At 46.8% G+C, this 22133-nt stretch overlaps 1 protein-coding gene and 1 pseudogene across 4 annotated transcripts in view; both read right to left on the reverse strand.

The window, feature by feature from the left end:
* The window catches only part of IL1R1 (interleukin 1 receptor type 1), an 87616-nt gene that overhangs the window by 53733 nt on the left and 11750 nt on the right, over positions 1-22133 (reverse strand). The window contains exon 2 of one of the 4 annotated variants that reach the window (XM_033401718.2): positions 17924-18047. The exons of the other annotated variants lie outside the window; for them this stretch is intronic. The gene's annotated coding sequence lies outside the window, so the exon portion shown is untranslated. The remainder of the gene's footprint in view (positions 1-17923; positions 18048-22133) is intronic. 4 annotated transcript variants of the gene reach the window in all.
* LOC101276709 (protein LSM14 homolog B-like) lies at positions 915-22017 on the reverse strand (annotated as a pseudogene).

Raw genomic sequence — 22133 nt, forward strand, 5'->3', positions numbered from 1 at the left:
TTACGATGAAATGCTATTTTTCTTTGTGTTTGTTGGGGTTCTTGGATCTATGGGTTTATCATTTTCATCTAATTTGGAAACATTCTGGTCACTAATTTCAAATATTTCGTCTGTTACTCCCTTCCTTTGGGGGACTTCAGTTACATGTGTATTTGGCTCCTTGAAACTGTTCCAAGTTCACTGATGCTCTGTTCTTTTGTTTGTTTGTTTCCCCTCTGTTTCACTTTGATAGTTTCTATTGCTGTGTCTTTAAATGTATTCATCTATTCTCTTCAGTGTCTAACCTGCAGTTAATCTCATCCAGTATATTTTCGTCTCAGACATGGTAGCTTTCATCTCTAGAAGTTAGAGGTGGGTCTTTCTTTCTCATATCTTCCAATCCACTACTTACTTCTTCGAACATATGGAATACAGTTATAAAAAGCTGCTTTAAGGTCCTCGTCTGCTAATTCTAACACCTGTGTCAGTTCTTAGCTGGTTTTGATTGACTGATCTCTCTCCTCATTATTTTCCTACTTCTTTGTATACCTGGTGAATTTTTTTTATTGGATGCCAAACATTCTGGATTTTGACTTGTTGCATGCTGGGTATTTTTGTGTTCTGGGATGCATTTGAGTTCTTGGAAATGTTTGATGATTTGGGGTGCTGCTTTGTGCCTTGTTAGGCAGGGGCACAGCAGCATTGGGTCTAGGGTTCATTTTGCCCCACTGCTGAAGCATGATCCTTCTTAGTCCTCTACCAAATGCCTGCAAATTAGGTTTTCCAGCCTGGGTGGTAGGAATAGAAATTATTCCTGGCCTTCTGCACCATCTAATCCTTTCAGAGCGGTACTTTTTCTGGCCTCAGGTAATTTCCTCACATACATGTGCAGATTGGTACTCTGCTGATTCTTTTTTTTTTTTTTTTTAACAGCATCAACAAGATTATTTATTTTCAGAGCAGAGAAGAAGAGAGTTTTAAAGGTTTGCATGTTTGTTTATAATTACAAGTTTACATTGCTCCAACAGAGTAGCCGCGTTGCTATGTTCTAATTCTTAGCCATTAATTCCTACAAAAATAAACCTAAGCTTTTACAGTAACTTAATCGACACAGAACTAAAACCGTTCCGCCTACTTAAAGGGATTTAGTTACCAAGGCGCTTATGCTCACCACAATGCCCTGTCAGAGGGACGCACGCTTCTACTGAAGGTCTGATCCCTTTGCTCATGCCACAAATTTATATTCCCCACCCTCCCTCCACCCACCAGTAAAACAAAAACACAGAACTATTTACGATGGAGAGGAAATATGTTCTCGGTCAACCGACCTTGCAAAAAAAAAAAAAAAAGACTGGCTCATTTCCAAGTGGATGAGACACCGAACAGTGTTCGGCCAGAGTCCAACGCTGACTGGCCTGGGTCAGGGACTGGCAGGGAGAGGGCAGGAGGGAGAGGGACGCCGCAGAGGAGCTCGTCCTGGGCGCTCACCCCCAGCCCGGATTCCTGTGGAAGCCACACTCCAAGTGACAGCTCCCAGCTCCCTCCCGTGCAGGGCCCCATCCCACACCTCCAGCAACCCCGACCCCGCCAGCCCTCTGCCAGCGCTCTACCTTGACGTCGCCGCTCGGGATGTCAGGGTCGTCTGGTTTGCTTCTACAACATGATCGTGGGACACCCCACTTTCCATGCCCCCATGCTGGCCATGCCTGTCTCCTAGGCCCCGCCTGTGGCAGTGGGTACCAGGCCAGCAGCACCAGAGGCCGGTTGGATTACAGAGATGCGATTGGCTGCCACATTTGCCAAATGGGACTTGGGTCCACGTTAAAAAATCAAAGCTGTCCAAAAAAGGTCACAAAGTGAGGATCACGCTTTCGCTCTAGAAACCTTTCTGCAAAATACCAAAACCTTAGCGTCGGGCTGTGCACAACTAAAAAGGAAAAATAGGCCAAGACACCTCAAAGAGGTTTCCCATATACGCGTCCCCCCAAAAAAGTGGTTGTAACTCAGACCACGTCCAAGTTCAGTTCAGTCCAAAACATAAGCAGTAGCATGGGAATTTTCCAAACTCAGTAAACAAAGTGACCCACGACTCCCGCAGTAAGTGCAGCGTTTTCCAGCATCCTCGTAGACACAGTCTGGCGTCTGTGCCACTTCAGCAAGAGCCTTCAGCTGCCTCCTTACACCCGGCCAGTCCCAGCTCTTTGGAAGTCGGGTTACGACGGGTTGCACCGTTGCCCCTGCCCCCTCGAAATTCACCCCGGAAACTACGGCCACAAAGAAACCTTCCCGACACCCCGAAGGTCTCATTGTTGACCCTCCTCTCTTCAGCCCACGTCATCCACCTGGAACTGGTCTTGAGCTCGGAGGAAATGTTGTCAAAGAAGGACTTGGATTTGTCATCGTAGCAGTTGGGCCCCAGGTGGTCCTCCTCAGGCAGGGACCTCGTCACTCTGGGTCACCACCGCCAGGTCCTTCTCCTCCCCTTTCTCAACTTTGTCGTCTTTAAAATTCAGTTTCTTCTTAAATTCTTTGTCCAGCTCCTCTCGGTTGAACTGGGCATTTGCACTCTCAAAGTCAAAGTCGCCTTCAAACTTGATGGTGTTTTCCTTGACGGTAGTTGGACGGCTTTGCCCTCTGGAGCCATTCCTTGTTCGTCTGTCCCCCGACCGCCTCCTCTGAGGTCTTCCGTTCTCATCATTCACCTGCCCTTGAGTCTGCCCAGCTGCCGGCTGAGCTACATCGCTGGCAGCCTTGCTGCTTGGCGGGGCTGGGCACCCGTTGAGCTGCATCCCCGCGGTGCCCTTGCCAGGCAACAGCTTTTTGGTGTTCAGGTTATCAAGAGAACCAGTCTGGACAGCCTCTGCTCCACCATGGGGCTCTTGCTGACTGAGACAGCCGGAAAGCCAGCTCCTAAACCCAAGGAAGCGGTAGGCTGCTGGCTGAGCAGGGAGCTGGCGGCCAGCTGGCTGTAGGGCGGCATCCCTCGGAAGGGGCTGGAAGGCACGTGTGGCTGGAAGGAGGAGGCCGAGCCCAGGGAAGACTGAACAATAGCAGGGAGCGCGTGCTGAGCTTTCGGAGGTTCGCACACAGTAATGTCTTTTTTTTTTTTTTGGTACGCGGGCCTCTCACTGTTGTGGCCTCTCCCGTTGAGGAGCACAGGCTCCGGACGCGCAGGCCCAGCGGCCATGGCTCATGGGCCCAGCCGCTCTGCAGCATGTGGGATCTTCCCGGACCGGGGCACGAACCCGTGTCCCCTGCATCGGCAGGCGGACTCTCTACCACTGCACCACCAGGGAAGCCCCACAGTAATGTCTTTGATGTCACTTCCCCGGAAGATGATGTACTCATAAACTTCCTCTCTGGGGGGGGGCAGGCCTATCTGTGGGACGGTCTTCAGTACCAAAGGACCTCACTTGGGCGAGCGCCACCGTGGAGTTGTCCATGTCGACGGTGTAGAGAACGCCCTCGTAGCGGATCTGCGCCTTGGAGATGAGGCTGATCTCGTTGCCCAAGTACGGGATGCCCGAGGGCCTGCGCGGGGACCAGACAGAGAGCAACAGCGTGCAGCCCTCTGCTGATTCTTAAAGGGGGCCCTCCGCAGATCTGAAGTTCTCTCTTGCTCCAGCTCCCTCTCCTCTGGCATCCTTTCTGTGAACTGTAGCCACCTTGGTCTCCCTTGGCTCTCAGCTCCATCACACCCATTCAGGAAGTTGGCGAACTCTGCCTGGATCCCCCTTCCCCAGGGAATTGGCTGGACACCCTCCCATGGCCTGAAAATTCTCTCAGTTGGTGACCAAGAGCATTCATAAGGTCCACCTCATTTGTTTTCCTCTCAGGGACCACTGTCCTTTACTGGCTGATGTCCAGTATTTTAAAACCTCTGGTTTCATGTATTTTATGGAATGCTTTTCGTTGTTGTCTCTGGTGAGAAAGAAAATCCAGGCCCAGTGACTCAGTCTTGGCTGGCAGCAGAATTCTGCCGCATAGTTTCTGAAGTTCGCAGATATTACCCTCTGCCATGAACATGCCACAAATTCTTTACACATCTCAAAAAAATTTGGGGTTGGAAACATTTTTGAAATATTTATAAAACAAAAGCCAGAATTAATAAATGTCAGACAAGACCAAGAATTTTGAGGAAGGAAGTAGGCTGTGAATGATGTCAAGCAAAACACAACCTGGCAACTGTCAGGTTCTAGAGGCACAGAGACCGGTCGGGAGGCACCAGAAAAACTCCCCAGGTTGTGAAGCAAGGAAGGAGGATAGGAAGGGAAGAGAAGAGGAAAGGAGAGAGGGAAGGAGGGAGAGAAGGAGGGAGACCTCTGAATCCACTATCTCCAGTCTTGCCAAAGCCAAGAATGCTGAAGGAAGAATTATTATCCATCATGATCACTTGAATACAGGCATCAGGAGGGAGGCGTTGAGAAGAAATTGTAAGAATGTTGAAAAAAGATGTTTAAAGAGAAAAAGATATTCTACATTAGTGGTCCTCAAAGGTCCCTGAGACCCTTCCAAGGGGTCCATAAGGTCAAAACTACTTTGATACTAATTCAAAGATGATCTGTGCCTTTTCCACACAAATTCTCTCGCAAAAAGCTACGTGATGTATAATACCTCAAAGACTGAATGCAGATGCAGACATGAGAATTCATCTGTCTCCTGTTGAGCCAGATATAAAGAGATTTCCAGAACAATGTAAACAATGTAAAATAATACCAGAAAAAAGTCTATTTTTTCTATTTGTTTTAAAAATCTAATCTTTTTTTTTTTGCGGTACGCGGGCCTCTCACTGCTGTGGCCTCTCCCGTTGCGGAGCACAAGCTCCGGACGCGCAGGCTCTGCGGCCATGGCTCACGGGCCCAGCCGCTCTGCGGCATGTGGGATCCTCCCGGACCGGGGCACGAACCCGTGTCCCCTGCATCGGCAGGCAGACTCTCAACCACTGCGCCACCAGGGAGGCCCAAAAATCTAATTATTTTATAAAAGAGATGTTACTTATGTTAACAGGTAATGAAGTTATTATTTTTGAATGATCAATAAAAATTCATTTTAAAATTTGTGTTCACTTCTAACACTGTCAATATCAATAGTTAACCCATGTAAATAAATCTCTGTAGAGTTCTCAATAATTTTGAAGAGTGAAAGGGGTCCTTAAATCAAAAGTTGAGAACTTCTGTTCTACCTAAAGCTTGGGCAGCCCTATGGAGACCACCGTGTAGTTCAGGGAAGCATCTTCCCAGAAGCAAGGACCAAGGGCAGATCAAGAGGTCAGAAGGGAGAATCACCCCCGCACCAGCTGCTTCACCTGTTACCCAGACTTTGAAATGATATTTCACTGAACAGCAGCCCCTCTAAGCCTCACCCATGAGGAACCGTGCCCTCGCTCACCACCGCAATCTGAGCTGCTCTCTTAGGTTACACAAGTCCCACCCTGAGTTTCTCAAAGGCTATGCAAAACAGCCAGCGCCATTTACAGTTTACTTCACTACCGCGTCCCTAACTGTTCCTCTGACCCAAGCCTAGTGATGATCCTTCACGTAGGAAGGAAATGTACAAGCAGTAAGCACCTATTACACGTCCGACAGTAAGTTAGATGCTTTAATAGGACACCCATCGAATGCTCACTATGCTGTGAGCGGTATCACTATCCCCTTATTTTACAGACAGAATCAGACATTCTAGGGAGCTTAAGGAACTCACCCAACTGCAAAATAACCAAATGAACTGGAGCTCAGGTCACTCTCCAAAACCGTTGGTCTTTCCCATCCACACTGCTGCCCTTTACTGCTCCAACATTTGTCACCGTTGTGGTGATGTTGTGTGTGAAGTTAAAAACTCCCTAAAATAGGTAGCAGCTGGGAGATCTGCTTTCCAGAACAAAAGGAGTATAGCCTGGTGGTTCGGAGTGTAGACAGACACTGGAGGTTCTGAGCTCCACCATATCCAAGCTCTGTGTGGCTGAGCCAGTCATAGCTTCTCTGTGTCTGTTTCCTTGATGGTAAAATGATGTTATAAATAGTCTCCACGTTACTGAGCTGTGTGTGAGGACTGAATGAGTTAATATGTAAAAAGCATTTAAACACTGTCTGACACATACAGAGTCAACAGTACAGAGGATCATTATTTGTCATACACACGAGGGTAACTCGCTCAGCCTCCTTGAATCTGTGGAAAGGGTACAACATTCCTGCCCTGATAACCACAGAGTTACTGAGAGACTTACAGGTAATGAATATGCCTGAGAGTGTTTTTAACCGAATATTATACAAATAAGCAAATATTACTGAAGCATTATTAGCCATAAACTCCTAATGTGATATTTTGGGATAGGGATATTTCTGGTAAAGGGTGGGTCAATATTTCTGGCAAAAAGACTATATACACTAGTATATATACCACAGCTGATAAGGCCCTCATTCCAAAAACACCAATCAAAACCACATCTAAGAAGCAGGGTTTTTCTGCACAAATACTCCAGTCTAAAGTAATCAGGTGTGAGATGTACAAACAGCTTGGTCTCCATGGGATAGGACGGTGAATTTAGTCCATATCACGAAGAACTCTAAGGAACCGAAATCTAAACAGTACTCCAAGACTGCGAAGGGCTTCAGGGAAACAAAACGTTGGTTTGCAACCAGAAGTTTCTCAACATCCCTTACGCAAACCCAGAAATGTAATTATTGCCATGCTAAAGTGGTTCTGTTTCTCTTCATTTCTCATTGTTAAAAAACTTTACTCAAACTTGAATCATTTCCTGTCTTAACAACTGCAATCTCTCTTTCCCGTTCTTCCTACACAACTAAACTCCCAATCACCACTGTCAAAGAAATTCCCCTCCTCATTGCCAAATAGATATCCCAAGCCATAAGATGTCACGTGCACACATGTGTGCACACACACACACAGGCACACACATGCACGCACGTTCCTACCCTACTGAAGTCCCTACTGGTGCTTCACAGCATGTCACCATCTAACTTACTGTACATATTCCGTCATGATCTTGTTTATTAACCATCTACTTCTACTAGTACGTGTGCACCCGGAGGATAGGATTTTGGTCTGTTTTATTCACTGTCGTACTATCATTATCTAGAAGAAAGCCTGATATGTAGTAGATGCATTTTGCATTATGTAAGATGAATAAATGAACCAATCATTTAACTCTGCACTCTGAAAACTCTTGTGCTTGATTTCAGTATTTTTCATCCCTTCCGCTTAACGACACTTTGTCTTCCTTGTCCAGCTCTTTTTCACAGCCCTGATAGGACTCTTCAGCTCTCTTTGTTTTGTCTCACCGGGCACTGTCCATGAATGTACAGGTCTTGAGTTTTAGGACAACTTTTCTGTATTGGATCCTTCTAAAGGTAGCCGGGGAGCTGACTCAGCCAATGGGACTTCAAAGGATGGAGACCTGGAGCAAAGTGTTTCTCACCCTTGACTCAGTGGGGGAACGAGCAGAGCAGAGAAAGCTGAAGTCTGAATCACCATCTCCAGGGCTGCTGCAGGCAAAGGCCCAGAGGAGGAATGTGTGCATCAGACCAGCTGCTCCAATCCTGGCTTGCCTCCTGGGCTGACAGGTGGGCTGGGAAGAGAAGTGACTCTCTTGATGCTATTTACTGAAGCATGGCACCTTCAAGCCCAGGCTGGGCAGCCACTGACCCCAGATATGGGAAGGGGACCCCGTGAATAAGAGCGAGGGATACCTGGGTCAGGAGGTGCCAAACCTGGCTGTGCACCAGAGTCTCCTGGACATTCTAGGGTCCTGCCTCCTGAGTGGAATCTCTACAGGTGGTGCCTGGATATCTGTATGTCTTAAGAGCTACCAACTGCTCCCCAGACCAACCCTTGGTAACCAACAAGCTGAGAAGACCACCAAGGACCCTTCCAAGCCATGACTACGAGACTCTGAGACCTCCAGAGAGGCAGGACATGGCCCAGGGGAGTTTTAAGTGGAGGTGGAGGTACTTCGGTTGGCCTGTGTTGGGGAGGGTGCCTTGTTTAGTGGACAGAAGCTGGGGCTTCTAGAGGTTCTGCAACACCCAGGACATCACTGCACAACAAACTGCCCCCCATCCTCCCAACTTTTCAAACATCCCACACAACCTGAATGTAGGTAAAACCCGAGCCTGGAACCTAACTCTGTTTTTCATAGAAACAGGAAGTATTTTTGTGCAGTTTTACTACCTATTGAATTTTGCAGAAATGCAGTTGCCATGAAAATTGAGGGGAAGTAGAACTTTTCTTCCTGAAATTAAAAAAAATATTTTTCATCATGGGAAAAGTCACTGATGGCCCCACGAGGCATGAGATCTGAAGCTCCAGAGAGGGACAGACTATCTCCTTCTGGCTTTGCAGCTACCACATTACAGACTTGTCTGTGCGTATCTGCACACCTGACAGCTTCTGTCTCCCTGTTCAGTGGTGCCCACAAATGTCCATGTTGAACTGAACATGGAATAGCTTTCATTTCTCCTTCACATTATGCTTAGTGTAATATAGCTACGTGTTTAATGTCATGTATAGATAGAATATGTTATCAGTGAATTTCATTATAAGTTTGTAAAGAAAATGTTATAAAATATGCATGAAGGAAAGGAGCATTAAGTCTGTTGAAGCCAAGAACCACTGATCCAAACCTCTTAACTCATCCCTCAAAACAAACCACCACTCAGCCATAAAAAACGAATGAAATAATGCCATGTTCAGCAATACGGACGGACCTAGAGATTACCGTACTAAGTAAGCCAAAGACAAAAATCACGTGATATCATTTATATGTGGAATCTAAAAAAACTGATACAAATAAACTTATTTACCAAATAGAAATAGACTCAGACATAGAAAACAAACTCATGGTTTCCAAAGGGGATAGTGGGAAGGGGTGGGGGGATAAATTAGGAGGTTGGGATTAACATATACACACTTCTATATATAAAATAAATAAACAACAAGGTCCTACTGTATAGTCCAGGGAACTATATTCAGTACCTTCTAATAACACATAATGGAAAATAATCTGGCAAAGAAGAGATAATATATGTATAAATGAATCACTTTGCTGTATACCTGAAACTAACACAACACTGTAAATTCATGATACTTCAATTTTAAAAAATGGTTATAAACCTCTTAACTCATCCCTCGGAACAAAGCTACTAGTTGGAGGAGAAACACTATTTTCTTTGGCTCGTCCTTGTTGTTGGCCTGTTTACCATTGACTTGATCCCATTCGTCATCCAGGTTTGTGACCTATCCAGTAATGTCTCCCAGTAGAACCAGTTCAAATTCAAACCAGTCTTCCAGTACAAACCAGATGCTTGTAGTGTCTCAAGCATCACAAAAGAGGTCTATTTTCATGGACGGGCCCCCAAGGAGACCCTCTCAGCTTCGCTCAGCTTTCCTTTTGAAGCACAGATAGTGCGAGCTTTCTTTTTAGAACTTGGTTTTATTCATGGCAACTCTGCTTTGACAGTTTACAGTCAAGACCACAAGGAGGGCTTGACATAACCACACCAGCTGACCCTGCTGGGCCGTAAGTGCCACAGTGGGGCTAGAAGCTCTTAACGTTTAGCGCGTCTCCTTTCTAAGCATCTCCCTTCCTCCTACCCCTCACCTGTGTGCCACAGTGTACACTCTGGCTGCTAAATGTGACTGCTGTCAATGCACCTCAGAAACTCTTCCCTTCCATTCCTGGGGAAGCCCTCGGTCCAAGAAACAATAAGAAGGTTACCAAGACCTGTGACCAAGGGGGAAAGGAGATATTGTTTGTACCAGACTAGATCCCAGCTGAGAATTATTCTTCATGCAGAGGTAATGAGGGAAGTTGCAAGAGAAAATCCTCTAGTGTGGTTTTCCTACCAAGTTGTTCTGCAGAGGAAAGATGGTATCTGCTAAATGATCGGTGGGTTCTAGATGGCTGGGGGGTAGCCGAGGAGGAGCCTCCAGGATACCCTCCCAGTCATCATCCTCCAAAGCTATAAGGGTGGCCGTTCCGCCATCCTCCTCTCCATCCTCAGCTAAACTTCTCCTGCCTCAGCCGTGGGCGTTGCCATCTGAGTGCTTTACTTAGATGGACTTTCCTCTCCCCCTTCCTCTTTCCATCCTCTGCCCCCTCTTCCTCTCCTTCTTATTCTTCATCTCCCTCTACAATCTCTTCCAAGTCTCATTCCTTGCTCTCCATGCACCAAGAAAGACCCATATGAGATACTACCTGTATTTTTATATTTTCTTGGAATTGTATCAACGTACCTTATTTTAAACTGTAACGTTTTATCATTGTATATACGTAAAGTATTGATATAATTCACAAGGATTCCCCCCAGCCTTTTCATTTGCCATTAACATTTATGGTATCTTCTGCTCTGATTTACTCAAATTTGTTTTAAGCCTAGCATTCTGGGAATACTTCATTCCGAAAAAGCTAAATGCATTTATGAGAAAACTCAGCTTGCTTCTCAAAGTGGGGCTGATGATGCTTTTCCCAATAAGATATAAATACAATTTTACATATAATAAGAAGAGCACGGCATTGGAACGTCTGAGGTTAAATATCTTTGACTGATGAAATTTGGCGTTTTACTAGGTTATCTTCTGAATCAACACACCTTGGATTGGAATGCAGTGTCACCTTAAGGAAACAGACTGAATGTACTCGAATACTTAACTCAAGGCCGCATTCAGCCTTGCTCCATTTATATAATGTCTTTGGGTTGGTGTCTAGTCAGTGTACAGTGTACCCCTACTTCTCAGGAAAGGGAACCAACTTCCCTGTTCCACCACTTCCCGTCTATAGATGTGGCCCTAGGGATGAAGGGATGATACCCTGGACCATGGCTGGCTGGGCCAAGAGCGTTTGCTAGGCCCAAAGCTAGAGCATTCACTTTCTCTCTCCCCAGAACTTTGCATCCAACCTGAAACACACATCCTGTGAGTCACGGTTGGAGTCAACACAAAGAAGGTGCTATTCTGCTTAGAAATTCATCTGGGACACGCGGGGCGGCTATGTTTTCCTCTATATGAACCAGAGATGCAAAGAAAGGCAGTTTTCGTAGAAAGAGAGAAGCAAGAAGTGGAGATAAGAAGAGAGAAAGACCCCTCAGGCTCTGCCGGGCAACCTCCCAGGCTGTTGCGGAAGCTAGGTGGCGCCCCTGAAGGTTGGCTACAATTTCTCTTTTTTTTCGCTTGAGCAAAGGCAGCTCATGTCAACAAGCTCATGGTTCTTGCCATTGCCAAATCCTGTCGCTTGTTATCACCAACATCTACCTGAGTTCATCTCACTCTTCACAGTGACTTTTTTCTCAGATTTGGTTGTTATTACACAATTTGGTCCCTCTCTACTTCATGTCCACTCGTTCGTTATTGTGTGTGTGTGTGTGTGTGTGTCTGTGTGTGTGTGTGCCTGCGTGTGTGAGACGGAGACAGAGAGAACTGACATAGAAAGCTCTGACCTAAGTATAGAAGTTTTCCAAGAAAGGCACTGTTTGAGGTTAACCTGTTCCTAAAGAGGAGGTCCAGCTAACCCCAAAGTGTCCTGAAAGACGGCCTTCACCTCTGGATCCACTGGGCCCTCGGGCCCGGCTCTCATTGTACAGACTCAGGAATTCAGGTTTTGTGGTGTTTCACACGCATACTGTTCTTGTGAGGCAGATGTGTCGGTCCAGAAAGGAACTCTGACTATTTAGCTTAAAATAAAACCTATAACTTCCAAAGGGACAAGCTATTATTATTTACTGACAGCACGTTTTCTTCTTCCAGGAAGGACACACTGGGAAACCACAATCGCATCAGAAGTGTTCTTAATGACCAAGGAATCAGACAGAAGGCTGGGTCCAGTGTTTAACGGCATCCGTCTTGGGGACCTTCATCCCCACTCTGCATCAGCACTTCTCAGCGGCTGTGACTGGTGCATAGCCGGGGTGGGCGCTGTCGCATTTATCCAGGGGTCCGTACGTCTTGCCCCACGGCAGCCCCAGGCTCTTTTTTCTCTTTAGCTGTATTCCAGGATACAGCATGGAAGCCAGCCTATCGCATGAAGGTGGTCTAATGCCATTTATACCGATTAAAAGGGTGATCTTTTGTACTGGGAATTATATTTCTTGAAAGTATTAAACAATGTATATTCTTCTGGGTCACCCTTTAATTGTTTCTGGTTGCCTGATAGCTTCCTACCTTTGAAGGAGAGGCATCCATTACCTTGGGGAGAAGAAGACGGAGGCTAGAACGAAGAAGGTATTGCTTGTCTTAAAACTCCAGAGTAGAGTTTAAGGCCATGGCCAGACAATTGCCTATGCCAAGTGTCCTTAATTGTAACAGGTGCAGTAGGAAAGGAAAAAAGAAAATGCTGACAGGTAACTATGACCTATCATCTATTGCAAGATGCATCTTAAAATGTGGTGGAAAATGTGCCAGGCTTTGCCGAGAGACAAGAGGGATTTAACTGGAGCTCCTCAAACTGGGCTTTACTTCTCAAGAGTCAGAGGGGAAGAGTGGACCCACACACCAGAGAGTGAGCTGGGCTGGACTAGAACAGGGAGGCCTTCCACCCAGCCCAGGAGGGCACGGCCTGTGGCCGATGGGAAGAGCCCGCAGAAAGAGAAAACGGACGAAGCAAGAGCTTGGCTCTGACGGTCAAGTCTGGAAGCGGGGGTAGAAACCTACAGTCACTGGGCGCGTGGCTTCCTCCCCCGGGGGAGCCCGGGAGGTGGCAACTGCCCCAGAAAGGTGGGCGCAGAGTGAGACCCGGCTTCCAGCCAGGCACAGAAGGATCCCAGAGCCTGGGGGCACCAGCAGAGTGGGAGAAGACCAGGAAGCTGGAGTCCAGGAGCCTCACATCTGGTGCAATGGCAAGGCCCACGGCTGTTGGCCCCGAGCAGCTTCATGGCCCACACCCAGTGAGACCTGTCACACCACAGCTGACACACAGGGCACAGGAGGCCACAGGGACCCAAGGACGGGGGCTACCACCTGACCCGGCAGGATGAGGCAACTCCCCTTGAGGGGGGCAGGCTGGGACCTCTCCACAACCCCTGCAGGTGCCACACCAACATAAGGGAGAGGGCCAGTGGCAGCCGGAGGGGTTGCCCTGAAAGGCCAGGTCCTAAGAGTTACTGAGATTTAAAATAAACTCAGTGACGGACATAGTCATGCCTGCCCTGGGCTAAAAACCTTGACCTGGACCAAGCAGGCTGGAACTCACTAATCCTGGCATGTATCCATTCAGTAAATATTTACGGAGCACACACTACCTGCCGGGCAATGTTCTAGCTACTTGGGATGGATACGAGAACGAATCACACAGAAGCCCTACCGTGGAGCCTACATTCCGCAGGGGGTGAACCGATAGTAAACCGTGGCCGTAATAAAGAAGGGACTTCCACGGGATGTGAGACGCGAACCTGGAAAATAAGTGTCTGCCTCAAGGAGTCTGGGCCTGAGAGCAAAACCGTGTCCAGTTACACAATATCCATCCCCACCGGCGCCCCTACACTCGTGTATGCCAGCGTCGCCTCCCTCTGAAGGACGCTGAGGACAGAAGGAGGAACACAAGGTAGGCCGTGTCCTCGAGGACCTGACAGCCCAGCCTGTGAGTTTGCACCATGGGCTTCGTGGGGCAGGAACTGTGTCCTTTCCTTCATTTAATAAATATTTACCGAGCACCCAGTGAAATGCATGCCTGGCGCTGGGCACTCACACAACACACAAGACATTCACAAAGCACACACGGCCTACACAGCACACACAGAAAATACACACATACAGCAAACAATACACCCTCACACAACACACACAGAAAAGTCACACAACATACCACATACACAAAACCACGCACTCACACAACATACACACGGCAAACACAATACCTGCCACGCACAACACACGTGCTGACCCAACACACGCATCCAAGTCTCCGTGCTGAAATGTTTTCACGTTTCACATTAAAGCCCCCAGGACAGAGATGCTGGCTGACGGGGCCAAGCAACCAGGCAAAATACGCCCACATGGAGGTGGTGAACGGAACAAAAGCCTTAAGACCTGGGTGGGGTGGGGGTGGGGGGTCCCGGGTGAGACACTTCAGGACAACACTTGGGGGTCCCAAGTTCCCGCAGGCGCCCCCCGCAGGCTCTGAGGAGGGATTTATGACCATGAGAGCTGTTTACAATCAAGAGCTCGGGGTCTGCTCTCATGATGTAATTGCTTTAAGATGCTCTAGACTCTGTTCCTGCAGGGCCGAGAGGGCCACCTGGCACCAGGTGTACCTGTGTGTCTCTCAACACCTGGTGCTTCAGTAAAGGTTACAGTCACATTGTGCAACTGTGTCATCGGGGTTTCTGTCCAGAAGTTAGTCTGATGCAGCGAAGTTTAGGACAATAACCTGCCGACAGCATGAAATTTATTTTCTAACTTTCAGCGGATCAAAGGAAGTGCAATTTGGCTTCCATAGTGAATATCCCCGTTTTGCATGACAGCACAAAGTGTTTTGAGAGGAAAAACCCTCTGTGGTCAAAGGCATATCTTTGAAGTGCAGTAAGGAGCTTATGTTTTAACTAGATATTCTTGAATGATTGAAAGAAAGTTCCAATCTCACTATGGCACGAAGTTACAGCTTTTACCATTACCCTCTGATAAACGTTTCTTTGGTCCCAGCTGAGCTGTATACTTATTCTGAGCAATTTTAAAAAAATGTGTGTGTGTGTGTGTGTGTGTGTGTGTGTGTATACACATATATATAGTATATATTGTATAGCTTTAAAGGAATATATATATATATATATATATATATATGTTTCTTTTCTTGATACTTTCCAAACATATTCTTTACCATGATTGTAATGAAAAACTCCCAGGAGGTAGCAGTTTTAGCACTTTTTCAAGGTCGAATAAATGAGATTAACTCTTGAAACTCAAGTGCTCAGAGTAAATGTTTTCTGCCCAGCAGTGTCCCCCGCACACAAGCGTTATTTCACACATCCCCAAGGGGCCATACAGACTTGGACAAACATTTAAACAAGCTGCCTCAAGTCCCTTTTGGAACAAGGTGAGATTCACCTAAACAAAGAAAGAAGCAGGGAACATGCCAGGTGAAAGTTAGGATGGAGAATCAAAGGTGACTCTGTGAGTGCAGAAGTGACAAGTGAAACGTTGACAGCTGTTCAGAGATCTGAGAGTTGGAGGTAACTAACAGTAACATATGCAGGTACTTTACTTTGCTATGTCAACAGGAGAGCTAAGCCACAAATGTGTGTGCCGGGGATGCCACTAACGCATGTGCCGGGGATGCCACGAGTGTGTGTGGTGGGAGCATCACTCATGCATGTGCCGGGGATGCCGCGAGCAACAGTAACCCATAGACAGGAGAGGCTCAGGGTGCCTCCAGCTCTACCCATCCCAATGGTGCTTCGTCAGCCTCAGTTCCCCATCCGTCACATGGGGAAACCAGAGCCCGCCTGACCAGGATGGTGAACATACAGGTAAAGTGCTTATTGCTGTAGCTGGCACATAGTAGGTGCTTTCTGCTGCTAATTTTGGTCCCCCAAGATAGGTAGAGGACATGTTACAGTTTCAAGCCTGGAGTAAGGATGCCTTCCCAGTCCAAAACTGGACCTGCGGTTTGATGAGAAAAGGTGCAGCTACGAGACAACACTGCCCAACATTGAAAACTAAGACCTTTCAGTATTTTACCTCCCGACTGTGTCACACATCTAAGATTCGCACATAAACAAGCCTTACCTTTAAGAAGTGACTTTTTCCTTCCTCCTTTATGACCAGATTCTTTCAAACTAGGTCAAACACTTATTGCAATGGGGTTATGAATTAATGTGAGAACAGTAAGAAGTAGAACCGAGAAACTACAGACATGCAAAGTTTATCTAGAAAAATGTTAGCCCTGTCATACAGAAAACACTAGGACCCAGCGCAGCAAGTCTGCTAACGTGATTTCACCCTTTTCTGCCAATGGGAGAAAAAGTGAACCCGAGAGTTTTCAGGACCGTAAACATCCCCTTCTGTGTGTGTGTGTGTGCTGGAGGGGAGGGGAGGAATCCTCTAATGTGTCCAACACAATGCAAATAAATGCTTCTTAAACTGAAATATGATTGACATGTTAGTTTCAGGTGTACAACATAACGACTGGCTATTTGTATATACTTTGAAATGATCACAATAAGTTTAGTGAACCACCATCACCACCCACAGTTACTATGGTTATCGTGCTGTATATTACATCCTAGGACTTATTTATTTTATAACTGGAACTTTGCACATTTTGACCCCTTCACCCATTTCACCCCTCCCCACCCCCTGCCTCTGGTAACCACCAATCTGTTCTACCTCTGAGATAATTCAAAATCAGACTTAGACAAAGTGATCTCAATTATAGGGAAATCGCTCTCCCTCCTCTCCCCTTTTAGACAGAACCACTAACCGCACTTTCTTATACATAAAATTCTCAAAATGCATTGAAGAACATTTAGAAGCAATAAAATTAATCCAGAAACATCTCTGGCAGAAGCATGTTGGCCATCTGAGCCAAAACCTGGCTGACCTTTCAATGTTATTATTGTATTGTGAAAAGAATTTTTAAACAAGCAGTTACCGTATTTACTTAAGAGTCAACGTGGCCAAGAATGAAGTAAATACCGTGCGAAACATCAGGCCTCTTAATGACCAGAGAATCTTTTTATACTCAGAGTTTCACTGTCACTACTGGAGGCAACAAGATTATATGTGTGGGAGGCTCTTCAATTTCCCCCTCAGAAGGAGGACTGGGGAAGAAGAAAGGAAGTAGTGCTCAAAGCTAGAGAAAAGGAGAGATGAATAAGGCAGCAATCAGGAAAAGTCTGAACCCACCCTGTGGACACAAAACTGACGTGTGGAGCCTACGTGGGTGTTTTTCCCACTTTGTCAAATGAGATGGTTAGACCAACACAGACTTTTCTTCCAAAGCACCCACATTAGCTGGATAAATAGTGCTAGGCCAGGCCCTACTTGCCCTTTGCTTGGGCTTTGGCAGTCAGAACCCAGCCCCGCAGGGCTCCCACTCCCCTGGATGAAGCCCAGACCACTGGCTCTCATTCCAGACCCGCCTGGCCTCCCTGACTCCATCTTTCTGACAAGTTCCCCTCCTTGCCTCGATGCTTCATGGCCGAGGTCAAATCACAAAGCAGCCTCCTTGCCAGTTTCTCCACTGTTCCCTCATTCCCTCTGCCCAGACTGTTATCCTTCTTCCTCCTTCGTCCTCCAGGCCCATCCTCAATACTGTATGCTCCTTTCAGAGGGCGTCCTAGGGTTTTCCCACCCCTCCAACCAGGGGAAACGGGTGACTATCTCCACCTCCTCTGAGCCCTTGGCTTCACCTCCCCGTCCCTGGTGGCACCAGCACCCCGGACTCCGTATGGCTGAGTTCTTCTCTCCCTGATACTCATCACATGCTGAAAGGTAAGCTCTTTCCCTTACTGACCGTAGCTTGAGCAGAGCAGATGTTTACATCTTAGCCGAATAAATGACAGCAGCTCCGTTTACACTACTTACACCCACTGTCCCTTAGAAAATTCAAACCACACGGACGGGACAGAGAACCTGTGACCATGTTCAGGAACAAAGTATTCTGGGAAATGGACCTAAATTCCCCCAGCAGAGGGATGTGGCAATCACTCAGGACAGCCTTGTTCTAGCCAGCTTCTCGTTGACTTGGGTAAATTATGGAAATTACGGCTGTCTATTTCCCGGGTCAGTGATTCTCAGGCCACATTATAACACCTGCCCCCGGAGAGTTTTTAAAAAACCCCTCTGCCCAGGTCTGCTGCATCTCAGACCTATGCCATCAGAACGTCTGGGGGGGTGGGGCCCGGGTACCTGGTAGTTCTTAAGGCTCCCCAGGTGATTCCAACGTGCGGTCAAGATCGACAAAGGCTGGCCCAGATCACAGGCTGATCATAGTATGTACCTGTACGTAGCTGAGTGGGTCCCCTAACGCAGCAGCACCATTTTCTCCACCGACTGGGCCGACAGGGGCCAGGCAGAGGAAGAGAGTCCAACTTCAGGGGTTTACTCACACACAGCAGGTTTCCCTGGAACAATAATTCATGATCCGGACATCAGTTCCAGACTAAAGGAAGTGTCTGTCTCCACCACCCCTCCTCCGCCACCCTCCCAGCATTTTTCACTTTCCTATGAACCTAGTTTTTATATATTATGTCACATGACCTAAATTTCTTAAACATTTCAACTGGGAAAGAAAATCTAGAACTCTGATCTTGCAGTTAAATAAATCTCAGGATTCGAGGTTGACGAGAAATACTCAAGTGTGCTGAGTGATGTGGGGTGTAATTTCCCACATTATTACAATTGCAGAAATGTAACCTCTCCTTCTCCCTATGAGTCAGCTCAGCAAACCACTGCGATATTCTAGAGAAGTGCTTAAACCTTGAGGGAAATTTGTTCAAAAGAGGTTGTCATGGCAAGTATCACATGAGATTTTTTAAATCAACAAGTCAAAGAACGCATTCTATCACCCCTGGCTAGAATCATATATTTTCTCCCCAGGAAAGAAATGCTGTGACTTTTTGCATATTGTTTAACAGGTTATTATTTTGTTTGTTTGTTTCCCAGATTAACTGAAATATAATTGACATATAACATTGTGTAAGTTTAAGGTGTACAACGTGTTGATTTGATATATTTTTATACTGTCAGATATGACCACCATAGTGTTAGCTAATACCTCCATCCCATCACATAATTACCACTTCTTTTTTTTGTGGTGAGAGCATTTAAGATCTACTCTCTTAGTGACTTTCAAGTATGTAATACAATATATTAGCTACAGTCACCATTCGGAACATTAGATCCCCAAACTTGTTATTCTTATAACCGGAAGTTTGTACCTTGACCAACATCTCCCCATTTCCCTCACTCCCCAGCCCCTGCAAACGCCACTCTACTCTCTGATTCTCTGAGTTCAGCTTCTTTGATTCCACATATAAGTGATATCGTACAGTATTTGTCTTCCTCTGTCTGGCTTATCTCCCTTAGCTTAATACCCTGAAGTTTCTTCCATGTTCTTGTAAAAGGCAGGGTTTCCTTTCTCATGGCTGAATAGTATTCTACTGTATGTCCAGTATGTACCACATCTTTATCCATTCATCTGTTGACAAACACTTAGATTATTTCCATATCTTGGCTATTATGAATCATGCTGCAATGAACATGGAAGTGTAGGTATCTCTTTAAGATACTGATTTCATTTCCTTTGGATATATACCCAGAAGTGGAATTGCTGGATCATATGGTAGCTCTATTTTTTAATTTTTTGAGGAACCTCCACACTGTTTTCCAAAGTGGCTACACCAATTTACTTTCCCACCAACAGTGCACAAAGGTTCCCTTTTCTTCACATACTCATTAACATTTGTTATCTGTTCTTTTATTGATGTACAGATCATTCATTAACAGATAGATGATACAATCTGTGAAACCAGGTTTCTCCCACCTATTTCAGGCAGGGTATGTTTAACCCTTCCAGAGAAATATCTGTTGAGTTCCTATTATAGTTGAATTTTTACTTTATAATATGTATTGTATTGGTTGTAGCTTAAATATTATCTACAGACCATTTCAGAGGCTGGAAAATAACCCTTGTACAGAACGCCTTCTTTAAAAACTAGCTTACAGGTACCAGGTGCCAGCTTGGATGATAAATTCCCATAAGAAATGGTAGAAGGGAGCCTTAATCATGTTCCTCCCGTGAACGAACTCTGAAAGCTTCGGCACTCATAGAAATATGAGTTCAAATACATCTCAAAAAGAATTATTCATCGACTAGCACTTCCCGTCTTTGGGTCCCGTTATCATATCAGCACAGTGAAACGTGAAGAGGTTTGGGAGCCCAACTGACCCAGGTTCAAATCCTGACTCTGTCATTCATCTGCCACCATCTGGAGATGGTACCTGCCTAAATCTGCTAGCTCTGCCCCCCATCTTCCTTTGGGACAAATTGAAAACAGTAAAACCTCTGTACAGAGCACAGGTAATGTCTGTAAAGCACCCAGACGCCGCCAGGAGGAGCCAGATGACAGCTGACCCTGGTTCATTCAGGACAGCGGCAGATCTGCCCAGAGCGATGTGGTCAAAGAACCAGCAATTGAAATCCAGGTAATAAATGATCTGAGAAAAGTTGTCCCATGATTTCCAGTCAAGTTCTGCCCTCTCACTAAGTCCAGGAATTGAGTGAGGGAAACCACATCAACCTCTGGGGTCATAGTCACGGCTGTGGAATGTGTTGGGTTTGCAGCCATGTTGGAATATATCATTGGCGTAAGTGGCTGAGTGGATACAGTCAAACAAACCAACACTGCTTACCTCAGCCAGGAAGTTCAGCATCTTCAGAAAAAAGAGGATAATGTATAAGTGTGTCCACTTCCAATAATTTCCCCTCAAGTGATAAAAAAGGCAAACCTCCACAAAAGACACAATCACGCCATCGCCTAGTTCTATAGCAACATCATCATTCATTTGTTCATTGATTCGGAGAATGTCTGAAGCCTTCAGACATCAAACTTGCTAATATTCATTCTCACTGAAATTTTAGTCATTGTCATGAACAGATTGAACACAGATATCGGAAAACCAAGAGCCTAAAAATCTATGACTCCTGAAATGTTTATTTTAATTACAATTAGCACAGATGCCGTTCAAGTTTTGTCTTTGTTTTGTTTTGCGGTACGCGGGCCTCTCACTGTTGTGGCCTCTCCCGTTGCGGAGCACAGGCTCCGGACGCGCAGGCTCAGCGGCCATGGCTCACGGGCCCAGCCGCTCCGCGGCATGTGGGATCTTCCCGGACCGGGGCACGAACTCGTGTCCCCCGCATCGACAGGCGGACTCTCAACCACTGCACCACCGGGGAAGCCCCGTTCAAGTTTTCTAAATATGTTTCTGGGCTTTTCCTTTGTAAGTATCCCTTTGGCTGTGCCTCTTTTACCTCCTTATCATTACCACTAGACAAGTCCCAACCCCACCCCATGTTGTGTTGGATTGGGCCACTCTGTCTGAGTTGAGCATCTGGAACTCATCTGTGGAATCCCTTCTCCTCCAGAGCAAACCCTGCCTGCCCTCTTCTCCCTGGACCAGGAAGCAAAGCTAGCTGAGGTGTTAACTGATCTCACAGCTGTCCCACTTTCTGCCCAGGTGGTCCTATCTCCATGGAAACCTGCAACCCTGAACACATCTTCTGGGCCAGCAGGTCCTGAAGCCTTCATCCAGACACACCACCTACGCACACACACGCGCGCACACGTGCTAATCCCCACTCTAATCACCAGTTGTGCCCTAGATAGGGGCCTGAGAGCCCGACCAACAATACCTGACCTCGGTCCCCTATATTCCTTCCCAAGATAGAAGCAACTCTGGGCTTACAGCCTGAACCATCAGGCACGTGAGGGTGTGGCCCAGCCCTTCTGCAGGGCTCTTTCAATGCTACAGGCTCGGAAGCCAAGCTGCCCCATTATACTGGAACCAGAGGGGCCAAAGTGAAAGAGGATGCGGGGCAGAGAGAGCGCCTCTCCTCCAGGCCTTCCCCAGTGATGAGGCTGAGGAATTTTGCTCCATCTGGGGATGCCTGGAGAGCATGCTCAGAGAGCTCAGAATCAGGGGCTAGCCCCAGCTCCAGCCTTGGCCCACCCCGTGGCCTTGAGGAAAGCGCTCGATTCTTCCCCTCTAAACATAGAAGGAACACCCTACCTGCACCTACAGAGAAGGGCATAAGAGAAGCTCCAGCCCCATGGACTCCCCAGCACCAAACAGGCCCCCGCAGTGGTCTGCAAGGCTGGGGTTCTCATCTGGGACCAGAAGCGCCTGGGCCTCTCTGCTGCCCCCTCCGCCTGCCTTTTGATCATTGATGTTAATTCTGTCTCGAAACTGTAAGTAAGAAAGTAAGAGGCCGCTGCTCACTTTCTTCCTCTGTGTTTTCCCATCCTCCGACTCCTCTCGGCACTGGAAGCACCGAGCACAGGGCTCGGCCCGGACTGGACGCTCATGAATCATTTCCCAGAACCCTCAGTTAATTTAGCAAAGCGTGAGGGGACGAGCGAGAATGCCCTTTGTACACCTCGTTTCATTCCTGGGAGAGGCAGAGTGCGTGCCTGTGGAATGTCTCCACG

The sequence above is a fragment of the Orcinus orca genome, chromosome 13, assembly GCF_937001465.1.
Source record: "Orcinus orca chromosome 13, mOrcOrc1.1, whole genome shotgun sequence".
NCBI lineage: Eukaryota > Metazoa > Chordata > Mammalia > Artiodactyla > Delphinidae > Orcinus > Orcinus orca.